Source organism: Dama dama, chromosome 23 (genome assembly GCF_033118175.1).
Source record: "Dama dama isolate Ldn47 chromosome 23, ASM3311817v1, whole genome shotgun sequence".
NCBI classification, from domain to species: Eukaryota; Metazoa; Chordata; class Mammalia; order Artiodactyla; family Cervidae; genus Dama; species Dama dama.
In genome coordinates, this window is record NC_083703.1 from 42,819,633 (window position 1) to 42,838,573 (window position 18,941).

Genomic DNA, 18,941 nt, shown 5'->3' on the forward strand with positions numbered 1-18,941 from the left:
TGAGGCGTGCGGGTTAACAGCCAGGGATGAAACCCACACCCCTGAAGTAGAAGCGCAGAGTCTTAACCACTGGACCACCAGGGAAGTCCCTTCCTTCCCCTCCTGCAGTATAACTTTGACTTTTTTTTTTTTTTTTTTTTTTAGTTGGAGGCTAATTACTTCACAACATTTCAGTGGGTTTTGTCATACATTGATATGAATCAACCATAGATTTACACGTATTCCCCATCCCGATCCTCCCTCCCACCTCCCTCTCCACCCGATTCCTCTGGGTCTTCCCAGTGCACCAGGCCCGAGCACTTGTCTCATGCATCCCACCTGGGCTGGTGATCTGTTTCACCATAGATAGTATACATGCTGTTCTTTTGAAATATCCCACCCTCACATTCTCCCACAGAGTTCAAAAGTCTGTTCTGTATTTCTGTGTCTCTTTTTCTATTTTGCATATAGGGTTATCATTACCATCTTTCTAAATTCCATATATATGTGTTAGTATGCTGTAATGTTCTTTATCTTTCTGGCTTACTTCACTCTGTATAAGGGGCTCCAGTTTCATCCATCTCATTAGGACTGATTCAAATGAATTCTTTTTAATGGCTGAGTAATATTCCATGGTGTATATGTACCACAGCTTCCTTATCCATTCATCTGCTGATGGGAATCTAGGTTGCTTCCATGTCCTGGCTATTATAAACAGTGCTGCGATGAACATTGGGGTGCACGTGTCTCTTTCAGATCTGGTTTCCTCAGTGTGTATGCCCAGAAGTGGGATTGCTGGGTCATATGGCAGTTCTATTTCCAGTTTTTTAAGAAATCTCCACACTGTTTTCCACTGCTATCCAAAAGTCTACAAGCAATAAATGCTGGAGAGGGTGTGGAGAAAAGGGAACCCTCTTACACTGTTGGTGGGAATGCAAACTAGTACAGCCGCTATGGATAACTTTGACTTTTATCTGCAAACAAAAAATAGAAGCACAGTTCTCATGTCTAAATCCACTCTCCCCACTTGCTTGGAGTGTGTTACAGTGAGGAAAAGAACCCTGCTAGAAGGGACTGGGCATTTACCTAGGCGCCTTCACCTGCATGGCAGGTTCAAGCTTGAGACTGGAGCTGGAAGACCCTTCCCTCCCCCCACCGCCCAGAGGCCCTGAGTCTGGAGCCAAGGGAAGCCTGAGTGCTCCATGCGCTGTGTCTGCCTCAGGCATCGTCTACATTTGAGCATCTATCATGTCCTGATTTCATTTCATTTCACAAAATGTTTCTTTCCTTTATTAACTGCACTATTATAACAATAATTAAATGAGAAAAGGGAATTAAGAGCCAGATTATGAATTTTATAAATAGCATCAGTGCTTAAAAGTATTATTTAATATTTCATAGAGAATCTGTAGCTGTCTTCTGCAGAAGACTTGTCGCGTCAGCAGAAGCAGAAATCTGTATTCTCTCTTCCCTTAATTACTTATACAGAGAATGTGTTCCTCTTACAACAGGAATGTTTTTAATTAGCAAACTGAAGGCTTGACTGAGGAACTTAGATTATCTGTCACTTGAGTTCCCATTCCTTCCGGCACCAACTGGAACTCACTCTGGCTCTTTGGGCGAGTGGTCAAGTGCACTGGGACATACAGAACAAAGCCCATCAGAGCCTCATTCAGACTCAGAGAAGTGGCACCGCCATGTGAATAATGGGTGGAAAGCCCTAGACCCAGCCCTTCGAGGGGCTCGCTGAGTCCTAGCAGCATGTGTGTCTGATGCAAACATCTACACACCCATTTTCTGTTTGGTCATTTCCTAAAGATGAACCACGTGGCTTATAAACGTGGCGTCTCCTGAGGGTTTCCAGACACAACCAGGAGGAGTTGCCATGACGAAGATCAAGTCAAGCCACCAAATACTCTGGGCACGTGCCCTACTCAGGGCTGTGGGAGCCAACACGAACCCCCCACCTCGGGCCCACTGGAGGCAGTGCCATCCTCTGAGCTGCCCACCAAGGAGGGGCTTCCATCGGTCATAGACCGAGGGCTCCCCACTGGAGGAAGCCACAGAGACAGAGGTAATTTGAGGGCCCAGGGAGGGCAGGGCAGGGCCCAAGAGCTCTGAACACACACTGCAGTCGGTCTGTTAACCCAGGGTTTTAAACCAGAGGATAAGGATAGGAAATAAAACAGATGGCAGAGGGCACCACCCAGGAGCAAACGCTCTGTAACAGTCAACTCAGAGCAGAAAACGTTTTCACAAGAAAGCGAGCAGATGCATGCATCAGGCACTGCGGGGCCTCCGTGGATTTCTGCTTTGCTTCCTGGGGGTCGCTGGAGACAGATGGAGGGAGACGGGGCCCTTCACCTCCCTCCGCCCCCGCGTCAGCCAGGATCTTGGTTCCAGCAGAGTTTTGACTGGCAGATGCCGCAGGCGTTTTGAGGAGCTGTCACCTGTCCATCTCTAGCCATTCATCTCACCGGGGGGACCGGCATTTCCATGCTCTCCCAGCTAAACCCTGTCACAAACAAGGACAGGTTTCTGAAATGCTCTTGTTTGTTCAAAGCTGTGTGCTTGGAACAGGTGCATCACATAAAACTGGACCCTTGTGTCCTCCCTACACTGAGTGCTGTGGCTTATAATCATCCACAGGTCTGGAGGTAATGTTTTATGTATGTCACCACGTCCCTTTTTTTGTCCTCAAGTTCGTTATTCCCAAATGCCTTCTGATTTATAGGAAGTTGGGTACTGCCGGTGACTGCATTGGTAAATTCTAGCAGACTCGGAATTAGCACAAGACCCGGTTTCATATATGAGAGTCCCAGGTCCTCTAACAGAGCTACCATCTGGTTCAGCAAGACAACAAAGTATTGGTAACTAAATACTAAAGCCATGAACCCTCTGGAGTCACAGAGAAGGACCTGGCAGGACCCCCTTCCAGTCTCAGCAGGTGTGGAGAAGCAGGAGTGACCAGACCACCTGGAAAGGAAGGAGGCAGAAGGGGTGGGAAGGATTTGGACAGACCAACCTCTTCCCCCCAACCACCAAGGTTATGGTAAAGAAACTACTGGGGCTGCAAGAGTCCCACCAGGCCCAGGAATGGTGTTGACTTTGCAGAAGTGGAGTGAAAACATGACGAGAAAGATAGCCTAATATATCAGATGGATGTATTTTAACCTGTATCTCCCCCTCCACCCCTCCCCCTCCACCCCTTTCTCTCTCTTCCTGTCTCCCTCCCTCTCTTCCTCTCTCCTCCCCAGCTCTTCTCCTCCTCCATCTCTGTCTCTGTATGTATATTTAATATGCTGATTGTAGCTTCCGAGAGCTGTTTTGCAACTTCTGGATCTAAACAATTCTTTATAAATATTAATGATCCAGTGCAGCCAAGACAAACCAGATTTCTGATCTATTTTTCTTCCTTCGGGATGCATGCTGGAGTTGAGTCACTGATCTCAGCTTGTTTTGGTGGATAAATGAACAAACGCATCATGTCTGTTCTGTTCCCTGGAGTAGGTTAGATGAATTTTTTTTTTCAGTTATAGGATATGTATTGTCTCAGTAATTAGTGTCCTGATTTTATGCTTATTTGTTCGGAGCAGAGAACCCCGTGTTTTGATTGTCCAAGGGCAAAGCCCATGCAGTGCCCGGCAATCTGGAGTGAAAATCACAGCAGGTGTTACATTCTTCCCTCTGGCCTCATGCTCACCTCCGATTACATTGGCGAATGCGTGATCTTTTTGCTCTGGGACCGTGTGTCGAAAGCTCTGAGGACATAGCCTCTAAAAGCAGGGCAGGTCTTTTCTTTCACCTCTCTTCTGAGGTTGAGGCTCTGCAAGGGTCCTGTGACAACTTGATAATAAACAAACCAAACAACTGTGGTCTCAGGAGCTCTAGCCTCTGTGCAGTGGCCCGTGACCTCCGTGGCCTGGCTTGTGAAGGCTGAGTCCAGCCTGGCCACATTCAGCCAAGAAGGCCCTGATCTGTGACAGACACCAGTCTCAGCACAGGCGTCTCTGGGCCCGGCCACAGGGGCGGCCAGGCCACTGAGCCGTCTCACTGTCCATAGCACAAACAGGCTGGACAGTACTTCCTGTGTCTGGACTCATGATACAGTGACGTCAGCAGGACATAGAAATCTGGGGGCCGTTGTGATGACTCACTGCTCAGTGAAGTCCGCCGAATGGACTCTAGTGGGAATCAGGGCCATTGTTGGTACATCTCTGACGCTATGATGTTGGCATTAGTGGAACTTAGCCTTTTGCAACCCCTCACTGGGCTGCCTCACCCAGGAGGCCAGCTGTACCTGGACGTTAACAGTCCTGATGACGTTACACGGGTACCTCGGGCCTAGGAATTGGTGCAGCAAGAGGACAGGACCTCGGCCCCTGACTCAGGGTGGGGGTGGGGGTGCTGCTCTCAGCAGGGCTCCTCTTTTCTTGCTTCCTTGATGAGCTTTGGCATTTCCTGGTGCTTGAGAGTTGCATGAATCCCAGACAGAGAGCTTTAGAGGATGCTGAATTTAGAGCTGGAAAATTACCTTGAGCACAGCATGTACTGTGACCTGCAGAGCATGTGTGGAGCGCTCCTCATTCTTATTTTTCCTTCTCTCCTTTTAGACGGGGGATTCTTCATCCTTAACCTTTAATTTTATTTAAATTACAACTAAATAGGAAGGAGTCCTTGAAACACAGCTGCAGCTTGTGTTTACATGGGTCTAAGCTTTTTGCCTCACAGTCATATCCATGCACATACAAGGGCGGGGTCGAAAGAGCCCTTTGTGCCCAGCCCAAGCTGGTCGGGGAGAGCCGTGGGGGCGGCTGCCTTAAGAGTAAAGCAAAGATAAATAAGCAGTGAGTTCTTAGGTGATGTGCTGCAGATGGCTTAGGGAATGCAAGATGCAGCAAGATGCATAAGTGGAGAGTGTCCTTTAGAACTGGCCCTGCTCTGGGGGCAGAGAAATGCAGGTGGTGAATGTGGCCCTGGGCCGCTCCCATCCCTGCTCTGGCACAGCTGGGGTTCTCCAGGAATCTTCACAGTCTGGGGACACTTTGACCCACCTCGGTCCCAGGTGGATAGTATCAAAGCCCAAGCAACTGCCCTCTCCATCCAAATTGAGTGAGGTGTTCAAAGCCAGCCTGAACCCCAAAGCTTCCCCACTACCCACATTCTGTCCTCACCCCACCCCCTCCTGCCACTACCTCCAAGACCTCCGCCCCATCCCAGGCCTGCACTGCCCACCACCACCAGACTGGGTCTCTGGTGGTCCCCTTTTGGTCACTAAGAGCCTCAGAACCTTCCAGGCTGTCCAGGATGGGTATACGGGCACACAGAGCCGTAAGAACAGGGACTTCCCTGGTGGTCCAGTGGCTAAGACTCTGCGCTCCCAATGCAGGCGACCTGGGTTCCATCCCTGGTTCGATCCCACACGACACAGCTAAGACCCAGTGCAGTGAAACAAATAAAAATAAATAGATAAATATTTTAAAAGGGAAGAGAGTACTGAGAACAGACTGGCATTACTTTGTGGTCATCCCAGGAATCTAAGCACAGTGAAGCCGTGTTAAGTCCATCCTGAGACCCTGACCCTGGAGCTCAGTTCTAAAATGAGTCTCTGCCTTCCTGAGATGACTGCATCATCTTGCCTGGTCCTTAGAGGTGTATGAATTGCCTTGCATTCCTCTGGAAATGACAGGCAGCCTTTCAAAACCACAGTGGAGCTTGTAAGCGACGAATTTTCGTCCAGCGCCCTCCGTGTCCATGTAAGGCTTCCTGGGCCTCACCCGTCTGGGGTGCTGGGAGCACATTTGTGCCCATCATGTTGCACAGGAGGTGCATGCTGATCCAACTCAGAGAATACACCTGATTGCTCTGGCCCTTCAGCTGGTTTTCAGATAACTGGCAGGTATCTCACAAGGACCGCTCACTGTGAAAGTCAGTTTATTATGCATGAATTTCAGATCAGGAGAGGGGGTGCCAGAGTTCAGCGGACCCGCTGGAGTCTGAAGGAGGCTGGAGCCCCGAGGGCACGTGGCTTCTCTTCCCAAAGCTGTCCTGGGGCTTCCCTGGGGAAGCGGGCGCCCCGGGTGCAGGGAAGTGCCGTCCGCAGCCTGGCCTCCCAGAGGCGTGTGTGTCCATCTGCAGCGGCAGGTGCAGGAGCTGGCGGCTTTGTCCCATGGTCCGAGGGCTATCTCTGCCCCGGGTCGGCTCCCGTCACCAGTCCAGGAGGCAAGTCTGGAATCTGCTCCCGGGCCCGGACCTGGAGGCGCTCTGGATGCAGCGGAGAGTGTTTTCTTTCCTCTGTGGACAGATGCAGCATTGGCCCATGGTCAAGGCTGCAAACAGCACACAGATGCCTGGGCCTCCCCACCCGCCTCCCGCCCACTGCATTCGCTGGGCTCTGACTCCTCACACCCTCCGGGTACCAGCCTCATCCTCACCACTCCCCACTTAGCCCCTTCGCCCGACTCCTGATATCATGGCCCCTTTTCTGAGGCCTCCCAGCTCAGGACCCTGTTTCCAGCACCTCTCCTCCCAGGGCCCCGTGTGCAGATGGGCCCAGGCTGGTCCCCAGCTCACAGGCCTCAGTGACTCCACAGCCCGCAGAATAGCCAGTGACCCCCACCTGGAGCCCAGAGCCCCCTGGGCCCAGACTCAGGTGTCTGCTCCCCAGGACCCCACAACCCACCCCCACAGCATCACCAGGCACCAGCACCTCCCAGGAGGAGGCCCCAGCACCTCCCAGGAGGCCTCTCTTGGCCCGGAGGACCCCTCAGTGTTCAGAGCTCTGAGCAGGCACGCTGTGATCCCAATACACAAGGGGGACCATCAGGGAAACATGCTGGGCATTTCTGGCTGTTTTGCTCTGTGGCTCCCACCTCGTTGGTGTGGGGACCAGCTCTGAATGCAGGATTCACAGGGAGTCAGGCCAGACCTGCACTTTGTCAGCATCTGAAGAAATACAGTCCAGGAAGAGATGACTGTAACTCTGGAGTTCTGGACTATAACCAGATGTACCCATGGATCCCCCTGCTTTGTCCGAGTCTGTCGCATCTGTGCTGACAGCTGCATGATCACTTGATATCAGTAACAAGGAAATACTGCCCCGTGGATATTACATCTGTTTATCTTCAAGCTGATAAGCACCTGATTGGTTAAATGCAGACAAATTTCACTTGCCTCCATTCTTGGCATAAGAGACTTTCATGAGAAAGGCCAGTTCTCTCTGAAATTTCCCTGTTATATCATCCCCCTGAGACCAGGGAGACCCAGAGTGACTGGGTTCATTTCCCGAGAAATGAACAGCAGACAGGAGCTGTCTGGCTCCAGCCAAGAGACTGGGGAGGGCTGCCTTTACTCAGGAGAGAGGACTTAGCCCTTTGGTACCAGGACAGGATCGGGTGCACCCTAAACACCCCACCCATCTAATCAGGAAGACTTCGACCCCCATCGGAGCCCACCTGCTGCCCTTGTCTCCCAGCAGAGAAATGGGACATCCCAGGCACAACGCGGGTGCCCCACAAGCCATAAAACTGAAGAATTGCCTGGGCAGCAGGATGTAAAAGCGCTCTCGGCACAACCTTTATGAACCTGCAAGACAATTAACTTTATTTCCCAGGAACTTAACAGAGTTCAAAAGCCAGGGGAAGGCTTCAAGCAGAATCGGGTTTAGCTATATTTCTAAATTTATCTGAACTCAGAGCTCTTCCACCTTAGCTCCCAGCATAGAATTATAATGATAGTCTGTCATCAGAAATCGTAGCTAAAGGGTTTCAGCTCATGGTGGGCTGTGGATGGATGGGGGGCTGCCTCTCTGTCCAATCAGCTGCATCTCCAGTGTGTGGCATTTGTGGTCTGTAGCCTGAACAGGAGTCTCGTAAACACACTCCAGTTGTCTGCCTGGTTGGTGTGAAGACAGAAACAAGGGAGCAAGTCCAGGAACAAGGGGCCTGAATGAGAGACCTCTTCCCCAAGTCGCCCACTCTCCTTGGCTGAAATGAGTTCCTGAGCTGAGAGGATGCCCTGATGGGGACAGTGAGTTCACTGGGAAACAGCTGGGAAACGGGATGAGAAGGGGCCCCTGGCCTTCAGAAAACAGTCAGGCTTCCTCAGTCCTTCTTGGAGGCAGTCTGTGAACAGATAAGACAGACACATAGTTCAAGTCCTCGTTGACAAGCTGTTGTCAAAGAGGATCCCTGCTTCACCCATTTAAATGCTCGCAATAAAGTTATTTATTACAGGCAGATGAGTGTAGCCCAACAGGCATGTTGGGGAAAGAAATGAACAGAAGGTAACAATACCTTAGGAGAAAAATCCTAGAAAGCATGGATGCTCAGACATTTCCACTGCAGCAGTGGAGTGGCTTCTCTGAAGTCATAGAAGTCAGTGGCTTATTTTTTTAAAGAGTTCTTTCAGTGGCCTCTTTATCGAATTCTTAATGACATTAGTACCTTAAGTAGGTGACACAGTGTCCTTGTGATATTTTAACATCTGTTTAATCAGCCCCCGTGTCTCTGTCCATCATGCTTCCCCACAGTCATACGGTGCTCCTTTAAACACCGACACCCTAACACCGAGGGACGTAGCCCGAGGGGACGCTCCCGAGGAGGCTGAGCACTGGGAATCCCCTGAGCCTGCTTGTCCTGTTCACAGACCCGTGGATCGACGTGCTCCCCTTCAGGGCCTCCCCTCACAGGCGGCTTTGCTGGGGACAGAGCACGCTGTCACCCCCATATACCACCCCTGAGGTAGCACCCACTTTCACCCCCACCACCTCCTTGCCTCAGAGTCCTGGATGTCCTCTTTCAGCTCAAGCAGTGTGGACAGCTGGGTGGTCTTCCCCTCCCCACCCTCCTCCTCTAGCGGAGGGATATGCGCGTGTGTGTACACGCTATGTCACTTCAGTCGTGTCTGACCCTTTGTGACCCCATGGACTGTAGCCCTCCAGGCTCCTCTTCCATGGGGTTTTTCAAGCAGGAATACTCGAGTGGGTTGCCGTGCCCTCCTCCAGGAGATCTTCCTGACCCAAGAATCGAACCCATGTCCCTGTCGTCTCCTGCATTGAATGGCAGGTTCTTTACCAGCAGTGTCACCTGGCGGGGGCAGGGTTTGGGGGCTGGCAGGTCCTAGATCCCACCAGGGCAGGCAGCAGGCCAGCGGGGGCATCCATGGGCTTGGGTGGGAAATGAATTCATTGTGATGTTCACCAACTTCCAACTGAAAGTTAGCATTTCTCCCCATTGTGAAAATGGCCCCCAGCCCCAGGGGAGCCAGAGGGATGATCCTGGTGGAGCCCTGAAGGGGCTCCCAGAGGGGCCAGAAAAGTGGTCCTGCAGCATGGCTGCGGGTCAGAACCGGGATGACAGTACCGAGAGCTTAGCCTGAATGTCCTTTTCTTGCCAGGGCCACTTCTGGCCCACATAGTATGCTCCTTCCAGCCTGTTATTCTGCCAGCCCACAAAGCCCCGAGGAGAGAAAGACATCATCCCATTATCTTCATATTTCGCTCTCATCTTTGAAGCTGGCAAAAGAAGCTCTTTATGAAAATGTCCCTTCCCGCCGTGCGTAATGCTAATGTCTTCCACATAATAAAGCTAATGGAATATGTTACATGCTGGAAATAGCTCCAGTGACCTTTCTTCTTTGTGGAAGATGCTCTTACTTCTTTCCCTCACTCCTTCCCCTCCTAATTTGCTTTCCCCGCCCCCTACTCCCACCACCCCGCCTTTGCTTGTCAGCTTTCAGGAGCCTCTTCCAGAAACAACAGCAAAGAGAGTCATCAAATGACATGGAGGAAACACTCCTTTCCTCCAGTTACTTACGGCCTCTGCAAAGTCCCAGATTCTTCCAGGAGGAGGAACAGACCTTGGGGTGTAGTTGGGGGTGCAGGTCACACCTGAGCCTTGGGGCCCTTGTTTGAAGCCCCTGTAACTTAGAACTGCCAGAGGGTCTACAGGGAGGCTGTGGTCTTGGGTTTATCATTTTTTCCAGCTTTATTGAGGTATAACTGACAAAACTACATATTTAAGGTGTGTAATACATCACTTACACTGCAAAAATGAAAAAGTGTGTGTTTACAGCAGGCATCTGACTTGTTGGAACCCCCAGCTTCCTGGTGGCTGGGAAGGACCTGGACTGGTCGGGCCCCTCTGAGCCGGCACCCCGGGCCCCCCAGGTTCCATGGTCCCTTGTCAGGGTTCAGGCTGTCCGCTTGGTGCAGCTGTCCTTAAGTGAATGGAAGGTGGCAGGTCCCTGCATGCACGCCATTCATCGGTGTCCTTTCCTCCTTGGCTTCTAGGAGGTGATGAGAGGAGAAAGACAGAGGTCAGCCAGATTGTACCTGACCCAAAGGTGGGACCCAGCAAAAGAAATTGTCTGGAAGGGGTGGGCAACAGGGAAGAGCGAAATTCGGACTAGTCTGCTGTTTCTGATTCCCCAGCCAGAAAGGCACTTTCCTCCAAAAGATGTTGCTTTTTTCTTACAATGGAGAAGAGGATGGCAAGACTATTGAAAAAGACTGCTTCCAAAAGGGGCAGACACACCAACGAAAGGAAAAGCAGAGGGACTTCCCTGGTGGTCCAGTGGTTAAGACTTTGCCTTCCAGTGCAGGGGTTGCAGGTCTGATCCCTGGTTGGGGAGCTAAGATCCCACATGTGTTGGGGCCAAAAACCCAAAACAAAAACCAGAAGCAATATTGAAACAAATTCAATGAAGACTTAAAAAGAAATAAAGTGGAAAAAAAATTTTTTTAAAAAATAGGAGGAACCGAGAGAAAGTCTATGGGCCCAAGGCAGTTCTCCCCTCCCTCCTCCATCTGCCTTTCCTGTGCTCGTGTCCACCGACAGTCTCACAGGAACTGGCCCTTACGTGGCATAAATGGGGCCATACATGCGCACACACACACATGAAGTTAAGGACCTTACCCATACATTGTGCTTGCAGGGTTTGTAAAGTCAGAGAGATATCACATTGTCACTGTGTGATAGTCTAACCCCTGTTGTCGTTGTGTTGTTGTTTAGCCGTGTCCAGCTCTTGTGCAACCCCATGGACTGTAACCCGTGTCTCCTGCATTGGCAGGGGGATTCTTTACCACCGACCCATCAGGGAAGCCCCAGTCTAGCCCTTACTGGCTAACTTTTCTTATTTTCATGAGCTTATCAGACTACAAACCTCCAGAGATAAAAGGACCATCTCCAGGGCAGTGACCAGAACACGCCTGATGCCGAATCCCTGCGGTGTGACCCAGCCGCACTTTCTTGTCTAAACTCACAGAGAGTGGAGTTTCCAGCGCTGGGGCAGAGGAGAAATGACCCTGAGCCTTCTTCAGGGATTCAGACCCTGCAGGGGACACAGAACACTGGCAAGTTCTGCCCATGAGGAAGCTGAGTTCCTCATGTCTAAGTGGACTCATTGAATGTGCACCAAGAAATACGAGGTACAAATCCATGCCTCTCCAGAGAAATGCCCTGAGACTTCTACAGAAGGTTCCTCAGGCAAGCTGGTATGGTTTCCTCAAACGCTCACAGCCTCCATGCCTCCTGCCTGGTTCTGCGGTGAAAGTGTTTGACACACCATACCTACCCCTGGTTTTCTGAGAAGCCTCTGACTTTTATTTTGGGTGCTGATCCAGTAATTTCTGCAAAGCCAACCACACTGCGCCTTGTGGCATAAAACGACCTTTACACCGTGCTTATGGCTGGGATCCAGGACGCACTGTGGGGAAGGCCTGTCTCTGCTCATCGTGTCTGGGGTCACTCAAGGCCAGGACCTCTGTGGCTTCATCACACCCACGTCTGGGCACTGATGTTAGCTGTTGGCTGGGACTTCACATCTGTGCACAGGAGCACCCAGTACACGGCCTTTCCATATATTCCTCCATGTGGACTGATTTGACCTCCCTCACGGCGTGGCAGCTGGGCTCCCAAAGTGAGTGTCCCACAATACCAGGACAGAGCATGACACCTTGGTAAGACCCAGCCTCCGAAGCCGTGCCGCATTACCGCGACCAGACGCTGCCGGCCGAGGCCTTGGTAATGGTCCATCCAGACTCGTGGGAGGGAACATAAGAGTCAAAGCTCCAGAAGACTGTGAGGAGGGGAAAACATTGCGGCTACCATCCTGGGGAAAGTACAGCCTGTCATAGCTGCATTGACGGGGATGAAAGAAAATTAGATACATAACATTGTGATACTCTTAGGAAAGAAACAGCTTTCTTTCCTGAAAACTATATTCAGAAAGAATACATCAAATTAGCAAACCCTCTGAAACCTAAAATGCCTTCTAGTTTATGAGGTCATGGCATTATTACAGTAAAAAGTAAAGGGTATTTTTACCCCAAAGCAATTAAACTTATCAAATGCAAGTTGGCACGCGTGACACTGATGATAAACACATTGCCTAGTGAGGACAGAAGGGCTGAGAATCTTGTGAATTTTCAATTAGCAAGCAGCACTATGGTGGTAAGGCTAAGTGACAGTATTAAATATGCTAAGTGATTTCTTCTGGCTGTGCTGGGTCTTCACTGCTGCTCACAGAGAGCAGGGGCTACTCTCGAGTTTTGGGGCATGGGTTTCTCGGAGTGGTGGCTTCTCTTGTGTGAAGCACGGTCTCTAGAAGGTGCAGGCTCGGTAGTTGTGATACAGGGGCTTAATTGCTCGGTGGCACATGAAATCTTCCCAGCCCAGGTGTTGAACTCACGTCCCCTGCATTGCCAAGTGGATTTTTAACCACTGGACCACCAGGGAAGTCCCTACATGATTTTTAAAATAAGTTAACATATTTCTTCAGATATCTACAGCCTTCCAGTATGTGTGTGTAGGGAAAGAAATAGAAACTGTCTCAACAAAAGACACTCATCTTAAAGCGTTTATTTATCTTCAACATGCATCTCATTTGTGATTCTAAAAGCAGAGTACTGGGAAAGCTTGTCACATTTACTTTTGCACTTAAGTAAAGAATTTATTGCATCATAAGTGCCTTGTGCTTCAAAGGTTTGAGCTTGGCTGGGCATACTGGTAACACTGATTTGGTTCCCTTATGCTGTTAAGTGGCCGTTTATAAGATGTATCCTCTCAGATTTACTCAAATACTGCATTTCTAAGTCAGCATCCTGCTTATTCATATTTTGAAATAACTCTTTTGTGATTTGGCTTCATTTCCCTTTGTTGGTGGGTCTGCTGGAATCTCATTGCTTCCTCTGTAGGCATAGCTGTTGCCAGGTGGTCTCTGGCAGGCTTTTGATGTGGGAAGCGATCCTACGCTAGAGGAGGGACAGAAAGATCATGGAATTCATCCCACTTTGTGGAGTACACCCCTGACCAACTGCATGCTCCAGTTACAAGACTTAGTGGGTCAGAGAGCTTTCCCTCCCCCTCACCTTTCCATTTTGTGGATATAAGCTTCCAGTATGATAACCATGGATGTGAGCAGGGGACATGAGACATATACTGTGTTTGAGGAGCAGGACATAGGGAAGTCCCAAAGCCAAGAGGAAAGACAAAAATAAGGACATTAGGGTTTCTCTGGTTGCCCAGTAGCTAAGACACTGAGCTGCCAATGCAGGGGGCCTGGGTTTCATCCCTGTTTGGGAAACTAGATCTCCCATGCCGCAACTAAGACCCGATACGGTCAAACAAGTTAATCAGAAAATAAATAAAAAATTTTAATAAGGACATTAGAAGACTGTGAAGTTTTTGGTACAACAAAATTTTGAGCTACAGCAAACATCAAACACGCTCCACATCTGGCCAGATTAACATAAACACTCACACAAAAGACCTGTTTGCTTTAATATCTGCTTCCCTATAAAGATGTCTTTCAACAAAATATCACAAGGCATACTGGGTGTCCAGAAAAGTCTGAAGAGACAAAGCGATCATTAGAATCAAACTTGATTATGGCTCGAATGTTGAAATTATCAAACAGAGCATTTGCAATAACTATGTCCAATATGTTAAAGGGTTTAAAAGAAAAGGTAGACAACATGCATGAATATCTGGGTAATGTCAGCAGAGAGATAAAAACTAAAAGAAGTGCTAGAAGTAAAAACCAATAACAGAAATGAAGATATTTTGTTGGTAGACTTGACGCAGTTGAGAAAAGAATCAGTGAATTTGAAGATGGGCCAAAAGAAATTACCCAAACTAAAACATGAAGTGAAAAAAGAACACAACATCCAAGAACTGTGGGCTGTGAGACCACAGGAGATGGTGTTACATGTGTAATTGGAATACCAAAAGAAGAGGAAATAATACCAAGAGTTTTCCAATGTTAGTGACAGATAGCAAATCACCGTTCCAAGAAGCAGAGAGAGAGCATCAAGCAGAATTAAAAACAACAACAAAACCTACATGTATTATATTTAAAGTGAAAGAAATTGAAAACAAAGGGAAATTTTTGAAGATGCCCAAAAAGGAGAATAAAACACCTTACCTACCAAGAAACAAGGATTAAAAATTGTGGCCAAAGGTCTTCCCTAGTGGTTAAGACTCCACAGTCCCAGTGCAGGGGGCCCAAATTCAATCCTTGCTCAGGGAACTAGATCCCATAGCCTGCAGCTAAGAGTTCTCATGCTGCAACTAAAAATCCCACATGCTGCAATGAAAATTGAAGATCCTGCCTGCCACAGCTAAGACCTGGCACAGCCATATAAATAAATAAGTATAAATTGAAAAAAATAAAATCTCTCCTTTAAAAAAAATAAATTGTGGCTGGCTTCTCTTCAGAATTTGCATAACTAGGAATATGAACTCAATCTTGAAAGTGTTCAGAGAGTAAAACAAATAAACCAAAACCTGCCAACTTGGGTGTATATCCAGGGAGAATAGCCTTCAGAAGTCAAGCATAAATAAAATTGATTTTGAATAAACAACAGGGGGAATTCACTACCAGCAGACCTGAGGTCTAGAAAAATATTCAAGTTGTTCAGGCATCAGGAAAACTATATGGGTCAGAAAACCATATCTACGTTGATTTAAAAAAGAACAGCAGAAAGTGAATAAATGAAAGTGAGATATAATTTTTCTTTTTCTTAATGTATCTAGAAGATTGCTGCCTATTTAGAGCAAGAATGGGGGCGGGGGGGAAACACAGTAATAGTGACCATGCTCTGGCAATTAGGAAATATGTAAAAGTTGAAAAGTGACAAAGGTTTTGAAGGAGTGACTGGAATGATTTTGGGAATATTCCGTCATAAGGTACTGGCACTATACTTGAGACAACATGGTGCTGTTTTTCAAATAGTAGGCTTAGCAGCTGAGATATAAATTTTAAAAGGATGTATGAATGATAAGGCAATAGAGGAGGTAAAATGGAATCACAAAATGCTCAGTTAAAACCAGACAGGACTGAAAAGAATGAAAAAAGAAGTAAAGCAATGCAAGAATATACAAAGATGGTAAATATTAATTCAATTATATCGCGCGCACGCATGTGTGTGTGTGTGTGTGTGTGTGTGTATGCTATGTCACTTCAGTCATATCCAACTCTTTACAACCCTATGAACCCTAGGTAGCCCACCAGGCTCTTCTGTCCATGGGATTCTCCAGGCAAGAATACTGGACTGGCAGCCATGCCCTCCTCCAGGGGACCTTCCCAACCCAGGGACCAAACCCACGTCACCTGCAGCTCTTGCATTGAGGCAGATTCTTTACCGCTGAGCCGCTGGGGAAGTCCTCAATTATATTAATATCATTTATATGTTAAATGATTTGTCTGGTCTAAACACACACAGTTAAAACACAGAGATTGTCAGACTGGTTTTTAAAAAATGAGATCCAACGATATGCTGTCTACTTGTAAACTATATGCAGTCTACATTTAAAAAACTTGTATATAAAGCCCAGACAGATTGAAAGTAAATATTAAAAGCAATGATATGGGAAAAGGTATATACAATGCTAAAACAAATCAAGATAAATCTGGAGTATCTTATGTTAATGTTATACAAAAGTTGACCTTAGAACAAGGCAGATTATCAAGGATAAACAGGTTATGTTGCATAATGATAAAGAGATTGATTCTCCAAGAAGAAATAACAGTTGTAAACTAAAGTGAATGCACTAACCACAGAGTTGAGATATGAGGCAAAACTACAGAACTGAGAGAAGAAACAGATACAATTATAGTTGGAGAATTCAGTCCCCTCTGTCAGTACTTGCTAGATCAAGTAGACAGAAAATCAGTAAAGATATAGACAACCTGAACAGTTCTGTCAGTCAGCCAACACCACCAAATCCATATGCTTCTGAAGAGCATATGGGGTATTCACCAAGATAAGCTATGTTCTGGACCAAGAAACAGTCCTTAAAAATTGTTAAATATATGTTAACACATACATGTGGAGTCTAGAGAAATAATATAGACAATCTTATTTGCAAAGCAGAAGTAGAGACACAGATGTAGAGAACAAATGTGTGGGTTCCAAGGGGGAAAGGAGGGGAGGAGTGGGAGGAATTGGGAGATTGGAATTGACACATATACTCTACTATGCATAAAACATAAAACTAATGAGAACCTCCTGTATAGCACAGGGAACTCTTCTCAGTGCTCTGTGATGACCTAAATGGGGAGGAAATCCAGAAAAGAGAGGTTATATGTATACATATAGTTGATTCACTTTTCTGTACAGTAGAAACTAACATAAAATTGTAAAGCAACTATACTCTGATAAAAATTGATTTCTTAAAAAACCTTAAAAAAAAATATAAAGTTCATGCTAGACCACACAGGAATTAAAATAGAAGTCAATAACAGAAAGATAGCTGGGATTTCCTGAATACTTGGCACTTTAAAAATATGCTTCTCAATAACTCGTGGGTCAAAGAAATCTCATAACAAATTTAAAGATATTCTGAACTAAGTGAAAATAAAACATTAAAATTTGTGGGATGTAGTTAAAACAGTACCTAGAGGAAATTTGTAGCATTAAATGCATATATTAAAAAAAGAGAAAGATCTAAAATCTGTAACCTAAGGGGCCACCTTAAGAAGTTACAGAAACAAGAGTAAATTAAAACAAACAGAATGAAGGAAATAGCTACAATTAGAGGAGAAATCAATTAACACTGAAAATGGGAAAACAGAGAAAATCAACAAAATCAAAAGCCAGTTCTTTGAAAGAAATCAAAAAGGGGGGAAAAATCAATGCAATTTGAAAAGGTCAGTAAAATTCATAAACTGCTAGCCAGGCTAACCAATAGAGAAAGAACAAAATTACCTGTACCAGGAAAGAAAGGGTCATCACTACTGATGCCCTGGACTTTAAGAGAAGAAAAAGAGATTTCAACAGATTGAAGAGTTCTGTGCCCATGAATTCAATAACCCAGATGAAATGGACCAATTCCTTGAAAGCAAGGACACTTGACTCCCCTTGAATTGCCATCTCTCTGTGCAAACAATGGTTCTCTCCTTGGCTGTATATTGGAATCACCTGGAACCCTTGACTAGCTCTCAGTGTCTAGGCCCCATCTTAGGCATTTTTATGTAATTGGGATGGGGTCTACATGCGGCCAGGACACTCAGGTGTCTCCATATCCTGAAGTCCTTTGAGGAAGATGGTGTTTCCCTGCTCTTACAAAGTCTTTCTCTTGGTCAGTCTTCCAACAGCTAAAAAGTGTGACATCTCCCCGATCCCAGTGCCTGGAGCTGACACTGGTTTTCCTCTTCATCCTTAGAAATGGGAAAACTTTCAATTCTCAACAGCAAGATACTTTGCTCCCCAAGTGGAAGGGACCTTTGTGAGCTTGTGTTTGATATCCAGGTGAAGAATCTTAAGGAATGGGCCCTCAGGACTCCAGATCTTCCCCAGGAGTGGGACCCCCAGTCGACAGTGTACATGCTTGCGGAGGATAAAGTGCTCACATCACTGGGCACGGAGTTCCTCCAGGCTGAGAGCAGAGGTGGAAAAAAAAAAATGGAAGAACGGCGCTCTCCGCTGCGGTGTATCTTTAGATCTTTTATTCATGTCCTGCGTGTACAATGTGGATATTAAACCATTTTCGGTCATTTGTACTTAACGCGCTCGGGTGAGAGGGGAGAAGTCCCCACTGGGAACCAGGGAACTGAGGGAAGGCGGTGGATGTGGGCGAATTATGGACACAGCTTCCCTGTTCCAGCTCCCGAGCCATCCTTAGCTGCTCAGCCCCCTTCTGATGGAAAAATCCCTTGGGAAAAAGGAGAGGAATTCGCCCCAGCTGCCAGGGCTCATGGGAAGATTTTGGGGGTGGCCAGGGCTCTTCTGAAGCAAACGCAGGCTGTGAACATAGAGTCCAGGTGGGTTGGAGCATCTTCCTTGTGGAGCCCCACATGGCCCTTCTTCCCGGCCCGTGTGTTGATAGGGGCCATGAGTGGGGGTCATCCCCCTTGTTCTGAGGCTTCAGGACCAGTTTGGAGCACCACCTACTCCTAGAACCACTCCTAGCGCCACTTGCTTCTAGACCCCCCGAGCTGTGGCATCTCCTGACCAGAACACAGGTGGTTCTGAAGCAATCAACTGCAGTGATTTTACTACTAGACACACTGGATTCAAGGGAAAAGCCATAAAGAGCAACAAAGAAGAAGACTCCACAGAGAGAGAGGACAGCAAGATGGAGCAGTGAGCAAGGTCTGGAAGAGTAACGACTGAGGCTCCTGATGAGTGGGGAGAAGGTTTACTGGGGAATGTCACAGTCACCCCCATGTCATCCACGGGGTGAGGCTGAGAATTAAAGGCTGGCCTGGGAGCCTCTGTCTGTGAAGTCAAGGAAGGCTGGAAACCCAGGAAGAGATGTAGTGTGCAACGGACTGAGTCTTTCTGTCATGTCCGACTCTGCAACCCCGTGGACTGTGTAGCCTTCCAGACTCCTCTGTCCATGGGATTCTCCAGGCAAGAATACTGGAATGGGTTGCCATTTCCTCCTCCAGGGGATCTTCCCAACCCAGGGATTGAACTCAAGTCTCCTGCTTTGGCAGGTAGATTCCTTATCACTAAG

The 18,941-nt window shown here is 47.6% G+C and overlaps 1 protein-coding gene and 1 long non-coding RNA gene across 2 annotated transcripts in view; one reads left to right on the forward strand and one right to left on the reverse strand.

The window, feature by feature from the left end:
• SYNDIG1 (synapse differentiation inducing 1) overlaps positions 1-18,941 on the forward strand; it is a 104,682-nt gene that overhangs the window by 74,974 nt on the left and 10,767 nt on the right. The gene's annotated exons all lie outside the window — the stretch shown is intronic.
• Positions 10,219-18,941, reverse strand: part of LOC133044784 (uncharacterized) — a 58,057-nt gene continuing 49,334 nt past the window's right edge. Inside the window, exon 3 of the long non-coding RNA XR_009690055.1 lies at positions 10,219-10,266. This is a non-coding gene — a long non-coding RNA (uncharacterized LOC133044784). The remainder of the gene's footprint in view (positions 10,267-18,941) is intronic.